Source organism: Arachis hypogaea, chromosome 9, assembly GCF_003086295.3.
Source record: "Arachis hypogaea cultivar Tifrunner chromosome 9, arahy.Tifrunner.gnm2.J5K5, whole genome shotgun sequence".
In the NCBI taxonomy this organism is placed as follows: domain Eukaryota; kingdom Viridiplantae; phylum Streptophyta; class Magnoliopsida; order Fabales; family Fabaceae; genus Arachis; species Arachis hypogaea.
In genome coordinates, this window is record NC_092044.1 from 63156459 (window position 1) to 63163826 (window position 7368).

The window sequence follows — 7368 nt, forward strand, 5'->3', positions numbered from 1 at the left end:
GGCTGCTGCAACATTTGCCACCAAGGCTTCAAAGAATAATTAACTCTCTAAGCAAAACAAAGAAGGAAAAGTTAGCAAGGGAACAAGTAAAAGTAAGGCTTTATAGCAGCAAACTTAGTGAATCTTTAAGGAAGCATCTCCTATGTAACAGCAAACAATAAATGAACCACCATTATCTGCAAAAAGTTTCTCTAATGCAACAGAATTGCAAGTTTCTTGGACTTCCATTGGAAGATTCTCATCAGTTTTTAGCTGAATTCTTGCAAATCTGTGACACTGTCAAGACCAATGGGGTTGACCCTGAGGTCTACAGACTTATGCTATTCCCTTTTGCTGTAAGAGACAGAGCTAGGATATGGTTGGACTCACAACCTAAAGAAAGCCTGAACTCTTGGGAAAAGCTAGTCAATGCCTTATTGGCAAAGTTCTTTCCACCTCAAAAATTAAGTAAGCTTAGAGTGGAAGTCCAAACCTTCAGACAGAAGGAAGGTGAATCCTTCTATGAAGCTTGGGAAAGATACAAACAATTGATCAAAAAGTGTCCTTCTGACATGCTTTCTGAATGGAGCATCATAGGTATCTTCTATGATGGTCTGTCTGAACTGTCCAAGATGTCATTGGACAGCTCTGCTGGAGGATCTCTTCATCTGAAGAAGACGCCTGCAGAAGCTCAATAACTCATTGAAATGGTTGCAAATAACCAATTCATGTACACTTCTGAAAGGAATCCTGTGAACAATGGGACGAATCAGAAGAAAGGAGTTCTTGAGATTGATAATTTGAATGCCATATTGGCTCAGAACAAAATATTGACTCAGCAAGTCAATATGATTTCTCAAAGTCTGTTTGGAATGCAAGCTGCACCAGGCAGTACTAAGGATGCTTCATCTGAAGAAGAAGCTTGTGATCCTGAGAACCCATCAATAGAAGAGGTGAATTACATGGGAGAACCCTATGAAAACACCTATAATCCTTCATGGAGAAATCATCCAAATCTATCATGGAAGGATCAACAGAGACCTCAACAAGGTTTTAACAACAATAATGGTGGAAGAAACAGGTTTAGCAATGGCAAGCCTTTTTCATCATCTTCTCAGCAACAAACAGAGAATTCTAAGCAGAGCCACTCTGACTTAGCAACCATGGTCTCTGATCTAATCAAAACCACTCAAAGTTTCATGACTGAAACAAGGTCCTCCATTAGAAACTTGGAGGCACAAGTGGATCAGTTGAGTAAGAAAGTTACTGAACTCCCTCCTAGTACTCTTCCAAGCAATACATAAGAGAATCCAAAAGGAGAGTGTAAGGCCATCAACATGGCCGAATTTGGAGAGGAGGAAGAGGCAGTGATCGCCACTGAGGAAGACCTCAATGGACGTCCACTGGCCTCCAATGAGTTCCCTAATGAGGAACCATGGGAATTTGAGACTCACACTGAGATCATAGAGATTCCATTGGATTTACATCTGCCATTCATGAGCTCTGATGAGTATTCTTCCTCTGAAGAGGACGAAGATGTCACTGAAGAGCAAGTTGCTAAGTACCTTGGAGCAATCATGAAGCTAAATGACAAGTTATTTGGTAATGAGACTTGGGAGGACGAACCCCCTTTGCTCACCAAAGAACTGGATGACTTGACTAGGCAGAGATTACCTCAAAAGAGACAGGACCTTGGAAAGTTCTCAATACCTTGTACATTAGGCACCATGACCTTCGAGAATGCTTTGTGTGACCTAGGGTCAAGCATAAACCTCATGCCTCTCTCTGTAATGGAGAAGCTAGGGATCTTTGAGGTACAAGCTGCAAGAATCTCACTAGAGATGGCAGACAATTCAAGAAAACAAGCTTATGGACTTGTAGAGGATGTTTTGGTAAAGAATGAAGACCATTACATCCCTGCTGATTTCATAGTCCTAGAGACTGGGAAGTGCATGGATGAATCCATCATCCTTGGCAGACCCTTCCTAGCCACAGCAAAGGCTGTGATTGATGTTGACAGAGGAGAATTGATCATTCAAGTTAATGAAGAATCCTTTGTGTTTAAGGCTCAAGGATATCCTTCTGTAACCATGGAGAGGAAGCATGAAGAGCTTCTCTCAAAACAGAGTCAAACAGAGCCCCCACAGTCAAACTCTAAGTTTAGTGTTGGGAGGCCACAACCAAATTCTAAGTTTGGTGTTGAACCCCCACATTCAAACTCTAGGTTTGGTGTTGGGAGGTTCCAACATTACTCTGAACATCTGTAAGGCTCCATGAGGGCCCATTGTCAAGCTACTGTCATTAAAGAAGCGTTTGTTGGGAGGCAACCCAATGTTATATTTATCTATTTTCCATTGTTATTTTATGTTTTCTATAGGTTGATGATCATATGAAGTCACAAAAACAATTGAAAAAGGCAAAAATAGAATGAAAAATAGAAAGAAAAATAGCACACCCTGGAAGAAAAGCTTGCTGGCGTTTAAACGCCAGTAAGGGCAGCAAATGGGCGTTTAACGCCCAGTCTGGCACCATTCTGGGAGTTTAACGCCAGAAAGGGGCACCAGACTGGCGTTTAACGCCAGAAAGGGGCACCAGACTGGCGTTTAATGCCAGAAAAGGGCAGCAGCCCGGCGTTTAATGCCAGGATTGGCAGAAAGGGCATTTTACACACCACTTGGTGCAGGGATAAGCTATCCTTGACACCTCAAGATCTGTGGACCCCATATGATCCCCACCTACCCCACCACTCTCTCTCTTCTTCACCCATTCACCAATCACCTCAATAGCTCTTCCCAAAAAAAAAAAACACACCGATAATGGCCGAACGCTACCCCTCTCTCAACCCCTATATAAACCCTTCTTCACTCCTTCATTTTCACACAACCTAAACACTACTTCTCCCCCTCAAGCGAACCACAAAAGCCCCCTCCATCTCCTCTATTTCCTCTTTTTCTACTCTTTTCTTTCCTCTTTTGCGCGAGGACGAGCAAACCTTCTAAGTTTGATGTGGTAAAAGCATTGCTTTTTGTTTTTCCATAACCATTTATGGCACCTAAGGCCAGAGAAACCTCTAGAAAGAGGAAAGGGAAGGCAAAAGCTTCCACCTCCGAGTCATGGGAGATGGAGAGATTCATCTCAAGGGTGCATCAAGACCACTTTTATGAAGTTGTGGCCATGAAGAAGGTGATCCCCGAGGTCCCTTTCAAACTCAAAAAGATTGAATATCCAGAGATCCGACATGAGATCCAAAGAAGAGGTTGGGAAGTTCTTACCAACCCCATTCAACAAGTCAGAATCTTAATGGTTCAAGAGTTCTATGCCAATGCATGGATCACCAAGAACCATGATCAAAGTGTGAACCCGGACCCAAAGAATTGGCTTACAATGGTTCGGGGGAAATGCTTAGATTTTAGTCTGGAAAATGTAAGGTTGGCATTCAACTTGCCCATGATGCTAGGAGATGAACACCCCTACACTAGAAGGGTCAACTTTGATCAAAGGTTGGACCAAGTCCTCATAGACATTTGTGAAGAGGGCGCTCAATGGAAGAGAGATTCAAGAGGGAAGCCGGTTCAACTGAGAAGGCATGACCTCATGCCCGTGGCTAGGGGATGGTTGGAGTTTATCCAACGCTCAATCATTCCCACTAGCAACTGGTCCGAAGCTACTATAGACCGGGCTATCATGGTTCATAGCATCATGATTGGAGAGGAAGTAGAAGTTCATGAGGTTATATCCCAAGAACTTTATAAGGTGGCGGACAAGTCCTCTACCTTGGCAAGGTTAGCCTTCCCTCATCTCATTTGTCACCTCTGTAATTCAGTTGGAATTAACATAGAGGGAGACATCCTCATTGATGAGGACAAGCCCATCACTAAGAAGAGGATGGAGCAAACAAGAGATCTCACTCATGGACATGAGGAAATTCCTCATCATGAAATCCCTGAGATGCCTCAAGGGATGCACTTTCCTCCACAAAACTATTGGGAGCAAATCAATACCTCCCTAGAAGAATTGAGTTCTAACATGGGACAACTAAGGGTAGAGCACCAAGAACATTCCATCCTCCTCCATGAAATTAGAGAAGATCAAAGAATCATGAGAGAGGAGCAACAAAGGCAAGGAAGAATTAGTGCCAATGAGTGCACACTTCAAAAACCAATTTAAATCCGGGAGTAGAATCCCGAGTCATCTCCCAAGAATTAGTGCCAATGAGTGCACAATTTCGGTTGTAAAGGCAAAAGAGATTTTCAATAAATGGATAAATAATTAAAGGAATGAAAGAACACTCAAAATTGCAGTTAATAAACTAATGAAGGAATTAAAGAACTTGCTATGTAATATGAACAAGTAAGATATAAAAGTGACTGATGTATGTGTGTGTGTGATTCAAAGCCTAAATGGATTCTTGGCTTGAGATGTGCTAGGGGATCCTTTCCTTGTTGCAACCACAACTATGACAATTGTGATGGATTAATCTCACTTAGTTAACTCTTATATCGAAGAGTAGGTCAAGTGAGCATAGTTGTTCTTAATCCACAAATCCTAACTCACTTGTTAATTGCCTTAGCAACAATTTAGTGTTAGTGGAAACAAGAACAATTAACTATCTAAGAATTATCACTAAATGATGGACATTCCAATTCTAGGAACCCATATGCTCATTTTCCCAAAGCCAAGAGGTGGAAACTTAGCCCATAATCAAAATTGACATTTCCACAAACACTTGGTTGGCATAAACATTAGACATGGAAAAATTGAGAAAATGCTTGAAACTATGAGCAACTAATGATCAAAATCAACAATACTAACTCAACCAAGCATATAATAATCAGCAATCCTCAAAGTCATCAACAAGAAATCAAAATTGCAAAAAGTATATATATTAACAATATGACCTTAACTCCAAGAAAGAGTATCAAAATTGTAGCTATAAAAAGAAGTAATTAAGAAACACTTACAATTGAGGCAAGCAAAAATCCAAGATCAAAAATGAAAAATGGCACTTGAAATGAAAACCCTAATGGAAACCCTAATGGTGTTGAGAGAAAACTTAAATAAAAATTTACCTAAAGCCTCCTACCACTATATGAAAACTACTCCTAATGATATGCTATGTTTTTCCAAAATGTTGCCCCTTCAATATGAGCTCTAGCCATCAGATTTGGCCTCCAAAAACTCCCAAAATGCGAGTCACGTGCAATTTTAATGAGGGCACGTGCTGGTACCTGTGCGTACGTACAAGTGTGTGCGCATGCACACTCGACCGAATTCTCAGGTTGTGCGTATGCACAAGAGACTGTGCGCATGCACACTTGGCAATGCTTTTCTCCTTTGTTTCTTCATGTTTCCTCCCTCTTACATGCTCTTCTTCCATTCCTACCAAGCCAGTCCTACCTATTGCATATGAAATCACTCAACGAAATATCAAGGCATCGAATGGAATGTAAATGGAATAAAATTGACTAAATTAAGCACAAAAGAGCATGTTTTCATAATCAAGCATAATTTAGGAGGAAAACTCAAAAGCATGCTATTTAAGGGAATAAATATAGGTTTGCATGGTGAAATCGACACAATTTCAACCAAAAATCATCATCAAATATGGATTCATCAGTTCTTTCACCGCATTTGCATAAAATACTTGTACAAGAGTTAAGCTTACTGTTGTAGGTTAGTCGTAGAGAAGTTCTCACCTCCTTTTTTGAATCTCCTTTATTCAAGGGTATTCGTCTTTTCCGAGTTTGAAAGCCAACTCTGGGATGGCTTCTTTATGCACCATCCATTCATTAAATTGAAGCTCATGGAACTTGGATTTAAATCTTTTCTCATCAAATTTGGGTGGCTCCATGGGTTGCTTTCCTTTCCTCTTCTTTGCACTTGATGAAGAGGCCATTGATTGTTAATTGGTGCACGAATTCCCACACTTCGTATAACTGAACTAGCAAGTCCACTAGGTCATCCAAGTAATACCTAAGTGAGCCAGGGTCAATCCTACAATGATTGCGGTTTAAAGCAAGCTATGGTTATCTTGTAGATCTTAGTCTGGCGAATAGAAGAGTTGTTGGATTTGTTTAAATGCATAAAAAGAAAAGAAGATGGAATTACTATGTTTGATTATAACTAGTGATAAGAAGATGGTTAAGGCTTGGATATGCTTTGTTCTTTTGGATTAATCTGGTCTTACTGTCTTCTTCAACTGTGAATGATTTCTTCTATGGCAGGCTGTATGTAATCAACACCGGTTGAGAGGTCACTAATGCTCCTCCAGATCTGAACCCCCAGGGTTAGTGCGGATCCATTCCGATTGAGGGTGAAGCTCCTGCAGTTCATTCCGCTTAGTGATCCTACTCAAAATACCACAGACAAGGTCGAATCTTCCAAATTAGAGAATGGCGTGCCTTCTGTTCTAGCCACTACCACAAAGACTTTAATCTCCCCATACCTTGGCAGAACTGGTGTCTCGAGAAGTCCCCAACGAAGTCGTGGATTAGTCATCTAAGAAAAGTATAATCAAGCTAGTGGTTCAATGCTTTGTAGTTACGTAGTCACACAAACCCAAGAAGAACACGGGTGGTTGTCAGGCACACGGTCTTAGAATGAAGAACAAAGATACATCTTAGAATAGAGAATCAAACACAAATTGAGAAAAAACAGTAGTACTTTATTGATTTATAAAACTCAGCAGAGCTCTTCTCCTCAACCTAGGAGGTTTAGAAACTCATACTGATAGAAAATACAATGTTTAATTCAAAAATAGGCTGAAGAAAAGCTTCTTAGAATGTAAATGTTCTCAAATAAATACTATACTAATGACAAAGGATTACATAAAAAGGGTAAAGCAGTCTTTTAGTGCTAAAATCCACATCTAGGGCCCAGATGGTGAGTGTTTGGGCTAAGCTTGGTTGAGATCCAAGTGCTAGGAGACCTCTAGGGCATTGAACACTGGCTAGGGGGTCCTTTATAGGCATTGGATGCTGGTCTCTTCTCTTTTGGGCGCTGGATGCCAGAATAGGGTAGGAGGCTAGCGTTGAACGCCAGTTTTGGGCCTTCAATTATGAAGCAAAGTATGAATTATTATAAATTTCTGGAAAGCTCTGGATGTTTGCTTTCCATAGCCATTAATAGTGCTCCATTTGGATGTCTGTAGCTCTAGAAAAACTCTTTCAAGTGCAAGCAGGCCAGATACGAACAACATCTACAATGCTTTCTCTGCCTCTGAATAAGACTTTTCCTCCAACTCATCAATTTCAGCCAGAAAATACCTGAAATTACATAAAATCACAAAAACTCAAAGTAGAATCTAAAAATGTGAATTTTGCACTAAAACCTATGAAAATATATTAAAACTTAAACAAAACATACTAAAAACTATATGAAAATAATGCC

General features: G+C 40.4%; 1 non-coding gene across 1 annotated transcript; it reads right to left on the bottom strand.

Moving 5' to 3' along the window:
* Positions 1 to 449: 449 nt before the first annotated feature.
* On the bottom strand, positions 450 to 557 carry LOC112713779 (small nucleolar RNA R71). The gene has a single exon (XR_003158739.1). It is a non-coding gene; the product is annotated as a small nucleolar RNA R71 (small nucleolar RNA).
* Positions 558 to 7368: the final 6811 nt, after the last annotated feature.